This window comes from Cetorhinus maximus, unplaced genomic scaffold (genome assembly GCF_964194155.1).
Source record: "Cetorhinus maximus unplaced genomic scaffold, sCetMax3.hap1.1 HAP1_SCAFFOLD_388, whole genome shotgun sequence".
NCBI lineage: Eukaryota > Metazoa > Chordata > Chondrichthyes > Lamniformes > Cetorhinidae > Cetorhinus > Cetorhinus maximus.
Window position 1 is genome coordinate 49,193 of NW_027596334.1, and position 22,075 is coordinate 71,267.

At 46.0% G+C, this 22,075-nt stretch overlaps 2 long non-coding RNA genes across 3 annotated transcripts in view; one reads left to right on the forward strand and one right to left on the reverse strand.

Annotated features, from left to right (window-relative positions):
* LOC144673576 (uncharacterized) overlaps window positions 1–22,075 on the reverse strand; it is a 345,035-nt gene that overhangs the window by 5,843 nt on the left and 317,117 nt on the right. The window lies entirely within an intron of this gene.
* Window positions 1–22,075, forward strand: part of LOC144673578 (uncharacterized) — a 343,246-nt gene that overhangs the window by 4,775 nt on the left and 316,396 nt on the right. The window lies entirely within an intron of this gene.

A 22,075-nucleotide genomic window follows, 5' to 3' on the forward strand; every position in this document is an offset into this window, starting at 1 on the left:
CCAATTTACTCACCCTCTTATGATAGGACAGCCCCCTCGTCCCAGGGACCATCTAGTGAACCTTCACTGTACCGTCTCCAATGAGAGTATATCCTTCCTTAAACATGGAGACCAAAATTACGCACAATATTCCAGATGTGGTCTCACCAAAACCATGTACAACTGTAGCAAGACTTCTTTACTCTTGTACTCAGTCCCCTTGCAATAAAGGCCAACATGCTATTTGCCTTCCTAATTGTTTGCTGCACCTACATGCTAACTTTCTGTGTTCCTTGTACAAGCACCTGCAAGTCTCTTTGAACATCAACATTCACAAATTTTGCATCTTTTAAAAAATATTCTACTTTTCTATTCTTATGACCAAAGTGAATAACTTCACATTTCCCTACATTATACTCCATCTGCCATCTTGTTGCTCACTCACCTAACCTGTCTATATCTCTTAGCAGCCTCTCTGTGTCCTCCCCACAGCTTACCTTCCCACCCAGCTTGGTATCATCAGCAAACTTAGATACACGACTCTCTGTCTCTTCATCTAAGTCATTAATATAGATTGTAAATAGCTGAGGCCCCAGCACTGATCCTTCCATTATTCACAGCCTGCTAACTTGAAAAAGCCTCATTTATTCCCACTCCCTGTTTTCCATCTGTTAACCAACTCTCTATCCATACTTATTTTGCCGATTAACCTTTCATGTGGCACCTTGTCGAATGCCTTTAGGAAATCCAGGTATACGACATAAGAACATAGGAGTAGGTAATTCAGCTCCTCAAGCCTGCCCCGCCATTCAATACGATCATGGCTGATCTCATTTCGGCCTCAACTCCAATTTCCCGCCCCCTCCCCATAACCTTTCAACCCGTTACTGATTAAAAATCTGTCTATCTCCTCCTTAAATTTATTCAGCGTCCCGACATCCACTGCACTCTGAGGTAGTGAATTCCACAGATTCACGACCCTTTGAGAAAAGTAATTCCTCCCCATCTCTGATTTAAATCTACCACCTCTTAGCCTAAAACTATGGCCTCTCGTTCTAGAATGCCCCACAAGGGGAAACATCTGCTCCACGTCTACTTTGTCTATTCCCTTTAGCATCTTATATACCTCAATTAGATCTCCTCTCATCCTTCTAAACTCTAGTGAGTATAGACCTAAACTGCTCAATCTCTCCTCATAAGACAAGCCCCGCATCTCTGGAATCAATCTAGTGAACCTCCTCTGAACCGCCTCCAATGCAACTACATCCTTCCTCAAGTAAGGGGACCAAAACTGTGCCCAGTACTCCAGGTGCGGTCTCACCAATGCCTTGTACAGTTGCAACAACACTTCCCTATTTTTATACTCTATTCCTTTAGCAATAAATGCCAAAATTCCATTTGCCTTCCTTATTACCTGCTGTACCTGCAGACTAGCTTTCAGCGATTCATACACGAGGACACCCAGATCCCTCTGCACTGAAGCATTCTGAAGTTTCTCTCCATTTAAATAATAAGTCGCCTTTTTATTCTTCCGACCAAAATGGATAACCTCACACTTATCCACATTAAACTCCATCTGCCAAATTTTGGCCCATTCACCCTAACCTGTCCATATCCCTGTGTAAATTTCTTATTTCTTCATTGCAACTTACTTTCCCACCTATTTTGGTGTCATCTGCAAATTTAGCTGTAGTACATCTACTGGTTCCCCTTTATCTACCCTGCTCGTTATGTCCTCGAAAACCTCGAATAAATTTGTCAACCAGGATTTCTATTAAGTAAAATCATATTGACCTATTCTAATCACACCGGCCTTTCCTGGGTGCATTGTTAAGATTTCCTTAATATCAAATTCCAGCATTTTCCCAACTGACAGGCTAACTGGCCTGTAGTTCCCTATTTTGCCTTTCCCTCCATTCTCGAAAAGAGGTGTAACATTATCCAACTTCCAAGCCGATGGGACCGTTCCTGAACCTGAGGAAACTTGGAGAGTCATAGCCAGCACAGCCCACTATCTCTGCAGCGATCTCTTTTAGGACCCTCGTGTGTGGTCTCGGTGATGGTCACCATGAAACCACCGTCAATTGTTGTAAAAACCCACCTGGTTCACTCATGCCCCTTTAGGTGAGGGAAATCTGCCCTCCTCACCTGGTCTGTCCCCCCACGTGACTCCAGGCCCACGGCAACGCGGCTGACTCTTGACTTCCCCCCTGAAATGGCCGAGCGAGACACTCAGCTCCAATTAAGGCATGGGCAACGAATGCCGGCCTTGCCAGTGATGCCCACGTCCCGGGAAAGGGTAAATAAAAAATGATCAATGATTTCGAAGGGAAATGGGGATGGCGACTTGAGCCAGCTGTGTGCACCCGGAACTCAGCAGGGATGTGAGACTGGATCGATCCGCAGAGAGCTAGCAAGGGCTGGATGGGCCGGATGACCTCCTCCTGTGCCGTGGGTGAGGCAGCGGCTCCATGACCCGCGTTGAGAAAAGCAGGGATGCCCGAGAGTGAATGGGGCAACACAGGAGATGCTGAAGTAATGACTGAGACAATACCTGGAGAGACAGAGAGAGAGAGAGAAACATTGAGCCCCACGGGAGACAGAACCCAAACTCCACCTTGTAACAATGAAACCCTGAGTGACAAAGGTATCGACGCATTCACAAAGCGAGAATCACCAGCTTGGAGTTTGTGGTTCTACATTTCTATTACGAGCAGAGGGAACAGTTTCCAAAGGGATTGATCAAGGCAGGAGATGCTGCACATTTATAGAAACGTCCACATAAATGCTGGAAACAATGGAAAAACAGAGGTCTGTGGGGAGAGAGTGGGACAGTGGGATTAGTTTGGGATTGATACAGGGCTATGGGGAGAGAGTGGGGCAGTGGGATTAGTTTGGGATTGATACAGATCTGTGGGGAGAGAACGGGGCAGTGGGATTAGTTTGGGATTGATACAGGGCTATGGGGAGAGAGCGGGGCTGTGGGATTAGTTTGGGATTGATACAGGACTATGGGGAGAAAGTGGGGCAGTGGGATTAGTTTGGGATTGATACAGGGCTATGGGGAGAGAGCGGGGCTGTGGGATTAGTTTGGGATTGATACAGGACTATGGGGAGAAAGTGGGGCAGTGGGGTTAGTTTGGCGATTGATACAGGGCTATGGGGAGAGAGTGGGGCAGTGGGATTAGTTTGGGGATTGATACAGGGCTATGGGGAGAGAGTGGGGCAGTGGGATTAGTTTGGGATTGATACAGGGCTATGGGGAGAAAGTGGGGCAGTGGGGTTAGTTTGGGATTGATACAGGGCTATGGAGAGAGAGTGGGGCAGTGGGATTAGTTTCGGGATTGATACAGGGCTATGGGGAGAGAACGGGGCAGTGGGATTAGTTTAGGGATTGATACAGGGCTATGGGGAAAGAGCGGGGCAGTGGGATTAGTTTAGGGATTGATACAGGGCTATGGGGAAAGAGCGGGGCAGTGGGATTAGTTTAGGGATTGATACAGGGCTATGGGGAGAGAGTGGGGCAGTGAGATTAGTTTGGGATTGATACAGGGCTATGGAGAGAGAGTGGGGCAGTGGGATTAGTTTGGGATTGATACTGGGCTATGGGGAGAGAGTGGGGCAGTGGGATTAGTTTGGGATTGATACAGGGCTATGGAGAGAGAGTGGGGCAGTGGGATTAGTTTGGGATTGATACAGGGCTATGGGGAGAGAGTGGGGCAGTGGGATTAGTTTGGGATTGATACTGGGCTATGGGGAGAGAACGGGGCGGTGGGATTAGTTTGGGATTGATGCAGGGCTATGGAGAGAGTGGGGCAGTGGGATTAGTTTGTGATTGATACAGGGCTATGGGGAGAGAGTGGGACAGTGGGATTAGTTTGGGATTGATACAGGGCTATGGAGAGAGAGTGGGGCAGTGGGATTAGTTTGGGATTGATACAGGGCTATGGGGAGAGAGCGGGGCAGGGGGATTAGTTTGGGATTGATACAGGGCTATGGGGAGAGAGCGGGGCAGTGAGATTAGTTTGGGATTGATACAGGGCTATGGAGAGAGAGCGGGGCAGTGGGATTAGTTGGAGATTGATACTGGGCTATGGGGAGAGAGCGGGGCAATGGGATTAGTTTAGGGATTGACACAGGGCTATGGGGAGAGAGTGGGGCAGTGGGATTAGTTTAGGGATTGATACTGGGCTATGGGGAGAGAGTGGGGCAGTGGGATTAGTTTGGGATTGATACAGGGCTATGGAGAGAGAGTGGGGCAGTGGGATTAGTTTGGGATTGATACAGGGCTATGGAGAGAGAGTGGGGCAGTGGGATTAGTTTGGGATTGATACAGGGCTATGGGGAGAGAGTGGGGCAGTGGGATTAGTTTGGGATTGATACTGGGCTATGGGGAGAGAACGGGGCGGTGGGATTAGTTTGGGATTGATGCAGGGCTATGGAGAGAGTGGGGCAGTGGGATTAGTTTGTGATTGATACAGGGCTATGGGGAGAGAGTGGGACAGTGGGATTAGTTTGGGATTGATACAGGGCTATGGAGAGAGAGTGGGGCAGTGGGATTAGTTTGGGATTGATACAGGGCTATGGGGAGAGAGCGGGGCAGGGGGATTAGTTTGGGATTGATACAGGGCTATGGGGAGAGAGCGGGGCAGTGAGATTAGTTTGGGATTGATACAGGGCTATGGAGAGAGAGCGGGGCAGTGGGATTAGTTGGAGATTGATACAGGGCTATGGGGAGAGAGCGGGGCAATGGGATTAGTTTAGGGATTGACACAGGGCTATGGGGAGAGAGTGGGGCAGTGGGATTAGTTTAGGGATTGATACTGGGCTATGGGGAGAGAGTGGGGCAGTGGGATTAGTTTGGGGATTGATACTGGGCTATGGGGAGAGAGTGGGGCAGTGGGATTAGTTTGGGATTGATACAGGGCTATGGGGAGAGAGCGGGGCAGTGGGATTAGTTTGGGATTGATACAGGGCTATGGGGAGAGAGTGGGGCAGTGGGATTAGGTGGGGATTGATACAGGGCTATGGGGAGAGAGTGGGGCAGTGGGATTAGTTTGGGGATTGATACAGGGCTATGGGGAGAGAGTGGGGCAGTGGGATTAGTTGGGGATTGATACAGGGCTATGGGGAGAGAGTGGGGCAGTGGGATTAGTTTGGGATTGATACAGGGCTATGGGGAGAGAGTGCGGAAGTGGGATTAGCTTGGGGAATGATACAGGGCTATGGGGAGAGAGTGGGACAGTGGGATTAGTTTGGGATTGATACAGGGCCAAGGGGAGAGAGTGGGGCAGTGGGATTAGTTTTGGATTGATGCAGGGCTATGGGGAGAGAGTGGTGACAGTGGGATTAGTTTTGGATTGATACAGGGCTATGGGGAGAGAGCGGGGCAGTGAGATTAGTTTGGGATTGATACAGGGCTATGGGGAGAGAGTGGGGCAGTGGGATTGGATTGAGATTGATACAGGGCTATGGGGAGAGAGTGGTGACAGTGGGATTAGTTTGGGGATTGATACAGGGCTATGGGGAGAGAGTGGGGCAGTGGGATTAGTTTGGGATTGATACAGGGCTATGGGGAGAGAGTGGGGCAGTGGGATTAGTTTGGGATTGATACAGGGCTATGGGGAGAGAGTGGGGCAGTGGGATTAGTTTGGGATTGATACAGGGCTATGGGGAGAGAGTGGGGCAGTGGGATTAGTTTGGGGATTGATACAGGGCTATGGGGAGAGAGCGGGGTAGTGGGATTAGTTTGGGATTGATACAGGGCTATGGGGAGAGAGTGGGGCAGTGGGATAAGTTTGGCATTGATACAGGGCTATGGGGAGAGAGTGGGGCAGTGGGATTAGTTTGGGATTGATACAGGGCTATGGGGAGAGAGTGGGGCAGTGGGATTAGTTTGGGATTGATACAGGGCTATGGGGAGAGAACGGGGCGGTGGGATTAGTTTGGGATTGATACAGGGCTATGGGGAGAGAGTGGGGCAGTGGGATTAGTTGGAGATTGATACTGGGCTATGGTGAGAGAGCGGGGCAGTGGGATTAGTTTGGGATTGATACAGGGCTATGGGGAGAGAGTGGGGCAGTGAGATTACTTTGGGATTGATACAGGGCTATGGGGAGAGAGCGGGGCATTGGGATTAGTTTGAGTTTGATACAGGACTATGGGGAGAGAGTGGGGCAGTGGGATTAGTTTGGGGATTGATACAGGGCTATGGGGAGAGAGTGGGGCAGTGGGATTAGTTTGGGATTGATACAGGGCTATGGGGAGAGAGCGGGGCAGTGGAATTAATTTGGGATTGATACAGGGCTATGGAGAGAGAGCGGGGCAGTGGGATTAGTTGGGGATTGATACTGGGCTATGGGGAGAGAGCGGTGCACTGGAACTAGTTTGGGGATTGATACAGGGCTATGGGGAGAGCGCGGGGCAGTGGGATTAGTTTGGGATTGATACTGGTTTTCGGGAGAGAGAGTAGGATTATTTTGGGATTGATACTGGTTTTTGGGAGAGAGAGTGGGATTATTTTGGGATTGATACTGGTTTTCGGGAGAGAGAGTAGGATTATTTTGGGATTGATACTGGTTTTCGGGAGAGAGAGTGGGATTATTTTGGGACTGATACTGATTTTCAGGAGAGAGAGCGGGATTAGTCTGGGATTGATACTGGTTTTCGGGAGAGAGAGTGGGATGAGCTTGCTTCTATCTGGATCACAGGGATCGCAGTTTCCGGCTAACGGAATGTGGGATAAACTGACAGGAAAAATCCAAAGCTGTGACGCGTACCGATGGTCACGTTACAGTACACCCTCCCCAGTATCCGGTTTGTCCCACAATTCTCCCTTTCAGTGTGTTCACTTCAGTAATTTCCAGAAGTATTCGAAGGGTTAACTGTTGCCAAATCTAGACCTCCCTGGTTGTCTAGAGGAATACAGGGGATGATCAAACAGAAAAAGAAAGCGTACGATAGGCACAAAGAACTAAGCACTGCAGATAGCCTAGACGAATATCGGAAGTGCAGGGACGAAGTAAAAAAGGAAATAAGGAAATCAAAGACAGGGCATGAAAAAAGATTATCAAGTAAAGTTAAAGATGACCCAAAGATGTTTTACCAATACATTAATGCTAAAAGGTTAGTTAAGGAAAAAGTGGGACCTATCAGAGATGAAGATGGAAACTTGTGTGTAGATGCAGAGGCTGTGGGAAGGGTTTTGAATGAATATTTTGTCTCTGTGTTTACAAAGGAAAGGGAGGATGTAGATATAGTAGTCCAGGAGGAACACTGCGAGATATTGGACAGGATAGTCATAAAGAGAGAGGAAGTACTCGAAGGGTTGAAATCCTTGAAAGTTGATAAGTCACCAGGGCCAGATGGATTGTTTCCGAAGCTGCTGAAGGAAGTCAGGGAGGAGATAGCAGATGCTCTGAGGATGATTTTCCAATCTTCACTAGATACAGGGGAGGTACCGGAGGACTGGAGAAATGCAAACGTAGTTCCATTGTTTAAAAAGGGATCAAAGGAAATGCCAAACAATTATAGGCCAGTTAGTCTTACATCGATGGTGAGCAAATTAGTAGAATCAATCCTGAGAGATAGGATTAACTGTCATGTGGAAAGGCATGGACTAGTCAGGGATGGTCAGCATGGATTTGTTAAAGGAACGTCTTGCCTCACAAATTTGATTGAATTCTTTGAGGAAGTGACAAGAAGAGTTGATGAAGGTAGTGCAGTGGATGTTGTGTACATGGATTTTAGCAAGGCATTTGACAAGGTCCCACATGGCAGATTGGTCAGGAAAGTAAAAGCCCATGGGATTCAGGGTAATGTGGCAAACTGGATAAATGGTTGGCTTTGTAACAGGAAACAAAGGGTAATGGTCAATGGATGCCCTTGTGAATGGAAAGTTGTCTCAAGTGGTGTTCCACAGGGCTCGGTGTTGAGACCCTTGCTGTTTGTGTTATATATTAACGATCTGGACGTGTACGTGGGGGGCAAGATTGGGAAATTTAGTGTAGTGTAGTGTAGTGGATAGTGTAGAGGATAGCCATAATCTCCAAAACGATATAGATGGGTTGGTGGAGTGGGCGGTAAAGCGGCAGATGGATTTTAACATACAGAAGTGTGAGGTCATATATTTAGGGAGGTCAAACAGTTATAGGGATTACAAAATAAATGGGAATATACTAAGAGGGTAGATGAAGTGAGAGATCTTGGCGTACAAGTACACAGGTCCCTGAAGGCAGCAGTTCAAGTAGACAAGGTTGTAAAGAAGGCATATGGAATGCTCTCCTTCATTGGCAGAGGTATAGAATATAAAAGTAAGGATATAATGTTGGAATTGTATAAAACACTGGTGAGGCCACAACTGGAGTATTGTGTGCAGTTCTGGTCACCACATTACAGGAAGGACGTAATAGCTCTGGAGAGAGTGCAGAGGACATTTACAAGAATGTTGCCAGGGTTAGAAAAGTGTAGCTACGAGGAGAGATTGGATAGGTTGTGGTTATTTTCCTTAGAACAAAGAAGGCTGAGAGGTGACTTGATTGAGGTGTACAAAATTATGAGGGGAATAGAGAGAGTGAACAGTATCAAATTGTTTCCCTTGGTGGAGAATTCTAGAACCAGGGGACATAGATTCAAGATAAGTGGCAGAAGGTGTAGGGGGGACATGAGGAAGAACTTTTTTATGCAGAGGGTAGTGGGTGTCTGGAATTCGCTGCCCAAGTTGGTGGTAGAGGCAGAAACTCTAAACTCTTTTTAAAAAGTACCTGGATCTGCACCTAAAGTGCTGTAAACTGCAGGGCTATGGGCCGGGTGCAGGAAGGTGGGATTAGAAAGGGCACCTGGGTGTCCTCAGGCTGGCATGGACAAGATGGGCCGAATGGCCTCCTCCTGTGCTGTAACTTTTCTATGGTTCTATTGCATAAAATCAAGAATGATTCTTGAGAAATCACAGAGAAGGGTGATGTGTGATTGCCGGCTGCTTTAATCAGATCCTCAGGTCTAGTTTTGATCAGAAGTGAACATTTCGGACAGCAATGAACCGGGACTGAGCCCAACAACACCATCAAAATAAAATTCAGAAAATCATCAACATCTGGATATTCCAGAATACCACAACCACTGGGCCTTGCACAATGTTACTGAAGAAATTCTGTATTTCTCATGTGTCGGTGCAGATTAGATGAGCTGAAGGGCCTCTTCTGCACTGTGTGATTCTGTGATTCTGTGATCTCAGAGTCTGGTGAGCCTTTGCTGCACTCCCTCCACGGCCAGTATATCCTTCCTTGCTCCAGGTGTGGTCTCACCAAGGCCCTGTACAATTGCAGCAAGACTTCCTCACTCTTGTAACCAAATGCCCGTGCATTAAAAGCTAACAAACCATTTGCTTTCCTAAATGTTTGCTGCATCTGAATGCCAACTTTTAGGCAATAATGGGGGAGGCAGATGCCTCGCGTAATTACAATAAAACCATTGTCGATTGTTGTAAAAACCCATCTGGTTCACTAATGTCCGTTAGGGAAGGAAATCTGCTGTCTTTACCTGGTCTGGCCTACATGTGACTCCAGACCCACAGCAACGTGGTTGTCTCTAAAATGACCCAGCAGCTACTCAGTTCTCAAGGGCAATTAGGGATGGGCAGCAATAGCTGGCCTAGAGAACGATGCACAGAACCCAGGACCGAATAGATTGGAATATTCTCTCTTATAACATCAGGTGTCAAACTCTCAATGAACTTTACAACTTATCATGAGTTAGTGCAGCAGCAAAGTACCACATTTCATCACATCCCATCAAACACTCCCAGGACAGATACAGCATAGGGTTAGATACAGAGTAAAGCTCCCTCTACACCTTCCCCATCAAACACTCCCAGGACAGGTACAGCACGGGGTTAGATACAGAGTAAAGCTCCTTCTACACTGTCCTCATCAAACACTCCCAGGACAGGTACAGCATGGGGTTAGATACAGAGTAAAGCTCCCTCTACACCGTCCCCATCAAACACTCCCAGGGCAGGTACAGCACGGGGTTAGATACAGAGTAAAGCTCCCTCTACGGAAGCTGATAAGTGTGTGACCTTCTCCCGATAGGGAATAGAATGCAGCATTCGTTCTAATGCTCTGGAATAAGTTTGGCTTTTCAAAAGTCCCAACAACCCTCAGTGGCTTTTCCCTGTTGTGAGGGTAAATTTTTAGCTTCTGTGAATTGCGGAGACCGGGTCAGTTCTGAAGTTTTCTGAATGTTTTGTCTCTATGATATTGACAGGTGATTGTATATCTCCGAGAACATGTACCTCTCTTCAGCCAATTGTCACTGTCATACGTGGCCTCTTTCTGTGTGGAAAAGAAAGCACAGACGGAATCGACATCAGCTACGTTCCCTTTCCACTTTTGCAAGTCTCATTCTTCTGTATGTGTTGGTCTTTGTAGTTGAATTCACTGATGAATGACAAACATGGTTGGGATAACTAGGGCTGTAGAGTGGGCTTTGAACTCAATAGAAGGGGATACATAGGCTTACAAAGCGGAATGATAAGGCAGCATTGCAGGGCAGCTATTTAGGTAATGATAGCCAGAGTGTGACAGGAAGGGACAGAGTGTACAAACATAAAAAAACAGCAGCAAGTAGGGTCAAAGGGGAAAAAAGGTAAAAAGGCAAAATTAATGGCTCTTTACTTAAATGCACTTAGTATTCGGTACAAAATAAATAAATTATTGGCACAAATAGAGGTTAATGGGTATGATCTTATAGCCATTACGGAGACATGGTTACAGGGAGATCAAAGCTGGGAACTAAATATTCAGGGGTATGTGACTTTTTGAGAGGACAGGCAGGAAGAAAAGGGTGGTGGGGTAGCTTTGTTAGTACGAGATGCAATAAGTACGATAACAAGAAATGATCTTGGATTGGAACATGTAGAATCCGCATGGGTGGAGATAAGAAATAACAAGGGGAAGGAGACATTGGTGGGAGTAGTCTACAGGCCCTCTGACAGTAGCTATACTGTAGGACAGAGAATAAATCAGGAGATAATGAGGGCATGTAAAAAAGACAGCACATTAATCATGGGTGACTTTAATCTTCATGTAGACTGGGAAAGTCAACCTGGCAGAGGTAGCCATGAACAAGAATTCATAGAGTATATTCGGGACAGTTTCTTAGAACAATATGTTGTGAATCCAACCAGGGGTCAGGCTATTTTGGATCTGGTAATGTATAATGAGGTAGGTTTAATAAATGATCTCAGAGTAAAAGACCCCCGAGGAACCAGTGATCATAACATGGTATAATTTAGCATTCAGTTTGAGAGTGAGAAACTTGGGTTGGAAACAACTGGGCTAAACTTAAATAAGGGTCATTACAAAGGAATGAGGGCAGAGTTGGCTGGAGTGGACTGGGAAAGGATAGGATTTTAGTAGAAGAAATGGTTAATGAACAATGGAAGACATTTAAGAAAATAATTCATGACTCTCAACAAAGATACATCCCAGTGAGGAAGAAGGATTCTAGAAAGGGGATAAACCAACTATGGTTAACCAAGTAAGTTAAGTATAGAATCAAATTGAAAGAAAAGACGTACAATGTGGCAAAGATTAATGGTAATCCAAAGGATTGGGAAAGTTTTAAAAGCCAACAAAAGATGACCAAAAATAAATAAAGAGGGAGAAAATAAACTTTGAGGGTAAACTAGCAAATAATATAAAAACGGACAGTAAGAGCTTCTTAAAATATATAAAAAGGAAGAGAGAGACCAAAGTGAACATAGACCCATTAGAGAATGAGGCTGGGGAAATAATAATGGGGAACCAGGAAATGGCAGAGGAGTTGAATAAATACTTTGCTTCAGTCTTCACAGTAGAAGACACTAATAGCATTCCAAAAATACTAAATAATCAAGGGGAAAAAGAAGTGGAGGAAATAAATACAATAACTTTCACTAGAGAAAAAATACTATGGAAACTAATGGGGCTAAAGGCCGATAAGTCTCCTGGACCTGATGGGTTACATCCTAGGATATTAAAGGAAGTAGTTACAGAGATAGAGGATGCACTGGTAGTAATCTTCCAAGAATCCTTAGATTCTGGAAAAGTCCTAGAGGATTGGAAAACTGCCGATGTAACACCCTTATTCAAAAAGGGAGGGAGACAAAAAAACAGGTAACTATAGGCCAGTTAGCTTAACATCTGTCATTGGGAAAATGTTAGAGTCTATTATAAAGGATGTAATAGCAGAGCATTTAGAAATGCATAATCTAATCAAGCAGAGTCAGCATGGCTTCATGAAGGGGAAATCATGCCTGACAAATTTATTAGAATTCTTTGAGGAGGTAACAAGCAGGATAGATAAAGGGGAACCAGTAGATGTAATATATTTGGATTTCCAAAAGGCGTTTGATAAGGTACCGCACAAAAGGCTTCTTAATAAGATAAAAGCCCATGGTGTTGGGGGTAGTATATTAGCATGGATAGAGGATTGGTTCACTAATAGAAGACAGAGAGTTGGGATATGGGGGGCATTTTCAGGATGGCAACCTGTAACTAGTGGATGCCACTGGGATCAGTGCTGGGGCCACAATTATTTACAATATATATTAATGACGTGGATGAGGGAAGTGAATGTACTATCGCCAAGTTTGCGGATGATACAAAAATAGGTGGAAAGGCAAGTGGTGAGGATGACACAAGGAGTCTACAGAGGGATACAGACAGGTTAAGTGAGTGGGAAAAATAGTGGCAGATGGAATATAATGTGGGAAAATGTGAGGTTATGCACTTTGGCAGGAAGAATAGAGGAGCTGAATATAATCTAATGTCCTTCAGGGAAGGAAATTGGCCATCCTTACCTGGTCTGGCCTACATGTGACTGCAAACCCACAGCAATGTTGTTAACTCCTAACTGCCCTTTGAACAAGGGCAATTAAGGATGGGCAATAAATGCTGGCATAGCCAGTGACGCCCCCATCCCATGAATGAATCTTAAAAAAAAATAAATGGAGAAAGACTGCAGGAGGCTGCAGCACAGAGGGATTTGGGGGTCCTGGTGCATGAATCCCAAAAAGCTAACATACAAGTTCAACAGGTAATAGGGAAGGCAAATGGAATGTTGGCCTTTATTTCAAAAGGAATGCAGTATAAAAATAGGGAAGTCTTGCTAAAACTATACAAGGCACTAGTTAGACCACACCTAGAACACTGTGAACTGTTTTGGTTCCCTTATCTAAGGAAAGATATACTGGGACTTACCGCAGAGGGCTGTAGAGGTGGGTCATTAAATATATTCAAGGCTGAGATAGACAGATTTTTAATCAGTAAGAGAATCAAGGGTCATGGGGAAAAGGCAGGAAAGGGGCTGAGATAGAGGTTCAAACATTCAAGTCAGGCATGAAGAAATTAACCAGAGACTCCATAGTGACCGAGCTAACACATTTCCTTTTCCATTATAGAACCACCCCTCACACAGCAACAGGCGTCTCGCCTGTGGAATTGTTGATGAATCGCTGTCTCAGAGCAAGATTGAGCTTAGTAACGCCAAATTTAGTGGGGGTGGTGGGGAAGGTGGAAAGGAGTCAGGGAAGCCAGAAAACTGGACATGACTGGCATAGTCATGACAGGAAATTTACCGTAGGAGAGACGGTATATGTGAGGAATTTCGGTGAAAGACCCAAATGGTTATCGGGTGAAATAAGTGCAGTGACTGGACCTCTTTCTCACCATGTGAAAGTAGAAAACCAAATCATACGGAGACATATAGATCAGACAAGGAGGAGAGAAACAAAGTACCAGGAAATGATTCCTCCAGTGTTCACGATTGAGTCAATGTCTCCTGTTGAAAGGACACAACTGAGCACAGACGTGTCTGAAGGGTCGGCTGTACCCGTGGGAGTTGAGGAAACAGAGTTGCAGGTGTCCATCGAAGAACCTGATGTTCGGACAACACCAGAAAAAGCAGGTTCCTGACAAAACACCTGAAGCTGTGGGTGTGAGATGTTCTACACGCAACAGGAAACCCCCAGAAAGACTGAAGGTGTAAATTAATTCCTGTGTAAATAATTTGATATTTTGAGAAGAATTGTAACTGTAACATGTATTTTTTGAGTAAAGGGGGAGGGATGTGGTAATCTAATGTGTAATATACCTTTAACAAGAATGTTATAATCGAAGATCACATGATCTTACTATCCAATAGCAGAGTAGTGCGGGCGACCTCAGTAGTCAGTAGTCTACAGTTAGGGTCTGTAATGTAGAAACATGGTTTGAGTTGTAAGCGCACAAGTGTAGCTGTTGAGTTCCTTGGTAAATAAATAGTGTGCTCTCAATAAGAACTGTCTGCTGATCTACTTTGTCTACGATACCAACTTGGTCATCCCAAAACAAGCGTATCCGGATCCATTAGTCCAGCTAACTAGTCCAACTCCCCCTTTACTGAGGTTGGGAATGGCATTAAACAGGAAATTAGAGACACATGTAATAAAGGAACATCTGTAATTATGGGTGACTTTAATCTGCATATAGATTGGGCAAATCAAATTAGTAACAATACCGTAGAGGAGGAATTCCTGGAGTGTATACGGGATGGTTTTCTGGACCAATACGTTGAGGAGCCAACGAGAAAACAGGCCATCCCAGACTGGGTATTGTGTAATGAGAAAGGAATAATTGGCAATCTAGTTGTGCGAGGCCCCTTGGGGATGAGCGACCATAATATGATAGAATTCTTCATCAAGATGCAGAGTGACGTCGTTGATTCTGAGACTAGGGTCCTGAATTTTAATAAAGGAAACTACGATGGCATGAGGGGCGAGTTGGCTGTGATGGATTGGGAAACATTACTTAAAGGGATGATGGTCGATAGGCAATGGCAAACATTCAAAGAGCGCATGGGTGAACTGCAACAATCGTTTATTCCTGTCTGGCACAAAAGTAAAACAGGAAAGGTGGCCAAACCATGGCTTACAAGGGAAATTAGAGATTGTATTAGATCCAAGGAAGAGGCATACAAATTGGCCAGAAAAAACAACAGACCTGAGGATTGGGAGCAGTTTAGAATTCAACAAAGGAGGACTAAGGGATTGATTAAGAAGAGGAAAATAGAGTACGAGAGTAAGCTTGCATGGAACATAAAAACTGACTGTAAAAGTTTCTATAGGTATGTGAAGAGAAAAAGATTGGTGAAGACAAATGTAGGTCCCTTACAGTCAGAAACAGGGGAATTTATAATGGGGAACAAAGAAATGGCTGACCAAGTAAATACACACTTTGGTTCTGTCTTCACAAAGGAGGACACTAATAACATACCAGAAATGTTGGGGAACACAGGGTTTAGTGAGAGGGAGGAACTGAAAGAAATCAGTATTAGTAGTGAAATGGTGTTGGGGAAATTGATGGGATTGAAGGCCGATAAATCCCCGGGGCCTGATAATCTACATCCCAGAGTACTTAAGGAAGTGGCCCTAGAAATAGTGGATGCATTGGTGGTCATCTTCCGAGATTCTATAGACACTGGTACAGTTCTTACAGATTGGAGGGTAGCTAATGTAACCCCACTATTTAAAAAGGGAGGTAGAGAGAAAACAGGGAATTATAGACCAGTCGGCCTGACGTCGGTAGTGGGGAAAATTCTCGAGTCCATTATAAAAGATTTAATAGCTGAGCACGTGGAAAACAGTGGCAGATTCGGGCAGCGTCAGCATGAATTTACGAAAGGGAAATCATGCTTGACAAATCTACTGGAGTTTTTTGAGGATGTAACTAGTAGAGTTGATGAGGGGGAGCCAGTGGATGTGGTTTATTTGGAGTTTCAGAAGGCTTTCGACAAAGTCCCACATAAGAGATTGGCGTGTAAAATTAAAGCGCATGGGATTGGGGGTAGTGTATTGAGATGGATAGAAAACTGGTTGGCAGACAGGAAACAAAGAGTAGGAATAAACGGGTTGTTTTCCGAATGGCAGGCAGTGACTAGTGGGGTACCGCAGGGATCGGTGCTGGGACCCCAGTTATTCACAATATATATTAATGATTTAGATGAGGGAACTAAATGTAATATCTCCAAATTTGCAGATGACATAAAGCTGGGTGGGAGGGTGAGCTGTGAGGAGGATGCAGAGATGCTTCAGTGTGATTTGGACAAGCTGAGTGAGTGGGCAGATGCAGTATAATGTGGATAAATGTGAGGTTATCCACTTTGGTAGCAAAAACAGGAAGGCAGATTATTATCTGAATGGCTATAAGTTGAGAGATGGGAATGTGCAACGAGACCTGGGTGTCCTCGTACACCAGTCGCTGAAGGTAAGCATGCAGGTGCAGCAGGCGGTAAAGAAGGCAAATGGCCTTCATAGCCAGAGGATTCGAGTACAGGAACAGGGATATCTTGCTGCAATTATACAGGGTCTTGGTGAGACCACACCTGGAATATTGTGTGCAGTTTTGGACCCCTTATCTGAGGAAGGATGTACTTGCTATAGAGGGAGTGCAGCGAAGGTTTACCAGACTGATTCCTGGGATATTGGGACTGACATATGATGAGAGATTGAGTCGATTAGGATTATATTCACTGGAGTTCAGAAGAATGAGGGGGGATCTCATAGAAACCTATAAAATTCTAACAGGACTAGACAGGGTAGATGCAGGAAGGATGTTCCCGATGGTGGGGGAGTCCAGAACCAGGGGTCACAGTCTGAGGATATGGGGTAGACCATTTAGGACTGAGATGAGGAGAAATTTCTTCACCCAGAGAGTGGTGAGCCTGTGGAATTCGTTACCACAGAAAGTAGTTGAGACCAAAACATTGTATGTTTTCAAGAAGGAGTTAGATATATCTCTTGGGGCGAAAGGGATCAAAGGGTATGGGGAGAAAGCGGGAGCAGGTTATTGAGTTGGATGATCAGCCATGATCATAATGAATGGCGGAGCAGGCTCGAAGGGCCGAATGGCCTACTCCTGCTCCTAGTTTCTATGTTTCTAAACTAGTGACCAGGATCCAGCATCCTGCGTGTCTGAAGATGACTGTTCCATCAGTTGTATTCCTCTCTGGCATCAAATAGGAAAAGCAATAGATTTTTCCTTCTGTTCTCCAATGGCCAAAACTTCCCCACGTCCCCTTCAAAAAGCTGTGACCATTTTTGCCAACGTGGGGATACAGAGGAGGGTTCCAAACGTGCTTCAAAAAGGGAATAGTTCACCACACACAATGCCATTTTCATCCATCATCAGAATGGAACCTCCCTGTAAAAACTTTCCTGCTCGTGAGGTCTGAACACAGCCTGAGTGTCTCTCAAATTCCATAGTTTAAAACGCTGTGTTTTTTAAAATTCATTCCTGGGATGTGGGTATCACTGGCTGGGTCAGCATTTATTGCCCTTCCTTAATTGCCCTTCTTCAGAGGGCATTTAAGAGTCAACCACATTGCTGTGGGTCTGGAGTCATGTGTAGGCCAGACCGGGTAAGGACAGCAGGTTTCCTTCCCTAAAGGGCAGTAGGTTTTACGACAATCGGCAACGTTTTCATGGTCATCATCGGCCTTTTAATTCCAGATTTTTACTGAATCCAAATTTCACCATCTGCCCTGGTGGGATTTAACCCAGGTCGCCCCCAGAGCATCGCCCTGGGTCTCGGGATTACTCATCCAGTGAGAATACCGCTACACCATCACAAAACCCACCAGAAAAAACCTCACACCTTCTTATTTTACACTGTCCTCATCATCAGTGTGAGATTCTTGGTGCTTTAAACAGCCAGGGATACCTCAGGAAGAGCTGAAGCAAACATTATCTCCTTAATTCAAACAGCTCCACCACACTCCCTCTGCTGGTACAATTCTGTGCGGTAGCTTCAAGTGAACATTGTGCACCTGGCAATTTCAAAGTACATCTCATGCTCCCTTCGTCCAAGCAGACTTTGTCCTTCTAGAGATGAGAGATTAGATATTTAAGTAACGCACCTGGACCACTGTGTGCAGTTTTGGTCCACGTATCTAAGGAAGGATACGCTTGCCATAGAGGGAGCGCAGCGGAGGTTCACCAGACCGATCCCTGGGATGGCGGGACTGTCTTATGGGGGGAGATTGAGGAGACTGGGCCTGTATTCTCTAGAGTTTGGACGAATGAGAGGCGACCTCACTGAAACTCACAAAATTCTGAACGGGAGTGACAGGGTGGATGCAGGAAGGATGTTCCCCTGGGTGGGGGGGGGTCTAGGACCAGGGGACACAGTCTCAGAATAAGGGGCAGGTCATTTAGGATTGAGATGAGGAGGAATTTCTTCTCTCTGAGGGTTGTGAACCTTTGGAATTCTCTACCCCAGAGGCTGTGGAAACTCAGTCATTGAGTCTGTTCAAGACAGAGTTCGATAGATTTCTAGATACCCATGAGATCAGGTACAGGGATAGTGTGAGAAGGTGATGTTGAGATAGTAGATTAGCCATGACCTAGTTAAATGGTGGAGCTGGTTCAGTGAGCTGAATGGCCCTACTGCTCCTATTGCCAAAAATGTGAAGTTGCAACCATTACATAGCTTTCATCTGTGATCTCATAAACTACCTACAACGAAGATCGATGAGAAGGCACCTGGTAGACATTCGCTCTGGCTGTGTTTGCATCCCTAAGGACCCTCCTTCCCCTGTCAGGGAGCCTCGTCACTAACGCTTCCCTCATTGTAACCCTCAGCAGACTGAATCTAGAGCCACCACACGTTCCATTCTTCATCTCTTCACAGGACTCTGGCCGCAGGAGGTCCAGCAATCTCACCACCCGGCTTGGGAGGTGGTGGCAGAGGTGGTCAGTGCCAATGCTGCACAGAAGACCCACACACACACACACACACACACACACAGATAGACACACACACACAGGCAGATACACGCACACACACACACACACACACACACAGATAGACACACACACACACACAGATAGACACACACACAGACAGACCCACACACACAGATAGACGCCCGCACACAGATAGACGCACAGACACACACACAGATAGACACACAGACAGATAGACACACACACACACACAGATAGACACACCGACACAGATAGACAGACAGGCAGACCCACACACACACAGATAGACACACAGACACAGATAGACACACACACACACACACACACACAAAGACAGATAGACACACACACACACACACAGATAGACACACACGCACAGGCAGACCCATACACACAGACACAGACACGGATAGACACACACACACACAGATAGACACACATGCACAGGCAGACCCACACAAACACAGGTAGGCACACAGACACAGATAGACACACAGACATGCGTACAGATAGACACACAGACACAGATAGACACAGAGACACACGCACAGATAGACACACACACACAGATAGACACACACACACAGAGACACACAGACACAGAGACACACAGACACAGATAGACACACAGATACAGATAGACACACACACACACAGACAGATAGACACACACACACAGACAGATAGACACACAGACAGACACACACACAGATAGACACACAGACACAGATAGACACACACACAGACTGACGCACACACAGATAGACACACAGACACAGACACACACAGATAGACACACACACACACAGATAGACACACAGTCACAGTTAGACACACAGACACATGCACAGATAGACACACAGACACAGATAGACACACAGACGCACTCAGTTAGACACACACACGCAGACTGACACACACACGGATAGACACACAGACACAGATAGACACCCAGACACACACACAGACACAGACTGACACACACAGATAGGCACACAGACACACACACACACAGACTGACACACAGAGGGACACATACAGACTGACACACACACTCACAAGCCCATCACACATTCACTGGCATCTCACTCACTGCCAGCTCAAGGGACATCACCACTCACTCTCTCACACACACCCTCACATCTCCATCTGACCTCCTTAGGAATCACCGTCTTGACAAAGATCAACATGTGCCCCCCACACCCACCCTGGGATACCCTCCTTCCCCAGTACAGCCCTCACCCTGCAGCCTCTTCCCTTGCCTGAGGCCACTTCACCCCCTTCCCCCAGAAAACCCTGGCCCTGCAGCTGGCGAAAAGCCTCCCCCGCCTTACGGCTGGTCTGGGAGGTAGAGACCTGCCCGTGAGAGCCAGCCCGTGGTGCTGCCTGTGAAGCCTGGCGCTGAGACTGTGAGTGCTGCCCGAAGCAAGGTGGGCAAACAAACCTCGAAGTCCCGAGCGGAGTGCGGCTGACCGGGGGCAGGCCTTATATACGCTGTTGTGAAACAGGTCGGTGTGCTTTCCCCGCTGCTGACGCGGGTGGACGATCCAGTGGGAGGGGGCGATTCTGGTGAGCTGGTCTAAAATGCGGACGTGTTAGGGACGCAGTCCGCCATTGGCGGGCGGAGCCAGACGGTCGCAAACTGGCTTCACGACGTCGTGAAACCGATCTCGGGCCTTCCCACCAGATTGTCTGCTCACACCACCAAACACGCCCGACCCCAGCGGCCATAGGGTCTGATATTACCCACCCCCACCACCACCCTCAATTTGTACAAAAACCTCCCCACATTGTTCCAGTGACTCCACACTGCACTTCCACAACACAAGCACGCGTGGGAAAAAATCTCAGCTCAACCTTCTCGAGCGTCCGTCCCCACAGCCCCACAGCAAGGGGCATCTCGCTCCGAGGCACTCCTTTCTCGGGGCGAGGGGGCTGGAGGGACGCTGCCAGGACATAGAGTCTTGACCACATTTGGGATTTGGGGGTGGCAGAAGCTCGCTCGGGTCACTGACGTCAGGATAGCGTCGCCAGGCTCACCCGGCGCTACACCATCGCAATAACACAGCCCCGGGCAGCCACGCAGCACATGCGGGGGTGGGGGGGTCCTTCAGAGCATTGCCAGAAACAATGGCGCACAAACTCAGGGACTGTCTCTAAATGGTCATTCACAAACAGAGACATTTCAACAAGGGACTGTCTCTAAACAGTTATTCCCAAATAGTGACACTGCAATAAGGGACTATCTCTAAATAGTGATGCTGCACTCAAGGACTGTCTCTAAATAATCATTCACAAATATTGACACTGTAATAAGGAACTGCCTCTAAATAGTCATTCATAAATAGTGACATGGAAATAAGGGACTGTCTCTAAATAATCATTCACAAGTTGTGACTGCAATAAAGGACTGTCTCTAAGTAGTCATTCACAAATAGTGACGCTATAATAAGGGACAATTTCTAAATAGTCGCTCACAAATATTGAGACCCAACAAGGGACTGTCTATAAATAGTCATTCACAAAGAGTGACAATACACTAAGGGACTGCCCCTAAATCGCAAAACTCAAATAGTGACACCGCAGTCAGGGACTGCCTCTAAATAATCATTCATAAATGGCGAGACTGCAGTCAGGGATTCTCTGCAAACGTAACACTTCAGTAACGGACTGTCTCTAAATTTCAATACACAAATAATCATATTGCAGTAAAGGGCTGTCTCTAAATAGTCAAACAAACAATCATTTTTCCTATAGGCATTGTCTGCAATTGCTCACTTCCATTAACTGTACTTAAGTAAGGGATCATCTATAAATGTCCTTCAGTTTACTTTACAAACAGTAATGGTCAGATTGTGTTTGGGCATGGTGATTGAGACCAACAAAGATTGGATTTGAGCCTCATGTAAACCTAACACTTGTCAGGCTATTAAAAGTGACCCCATATGAAAAACAGAATGTTTATTAAAATTATTATTGTACATAGAATGAGATATACAGATTCTGAATTCAGTGTATACAGTGAGTACATTGTACACAGAGTGTGATATACAGATTCTTAATTCAGTGTGTACAGTGAGTACATTGTACACAGTGTGCGATATACAGATTCTGAATTCAGTGTATACAGTGAGTACATTGTGTACAGAGTGTGATATACAGATTCTGAATTCAGTGTATACAGTGAGTACATTGTACACAGAGTGTGATATACAGATTCTGAATTCAGTGTGTACAGTGAGTACATTGTACACAGAGTGTGATATACAGATTCTGAATTCAGTGTGTACAGTGAGTACATTGTACAGTGTG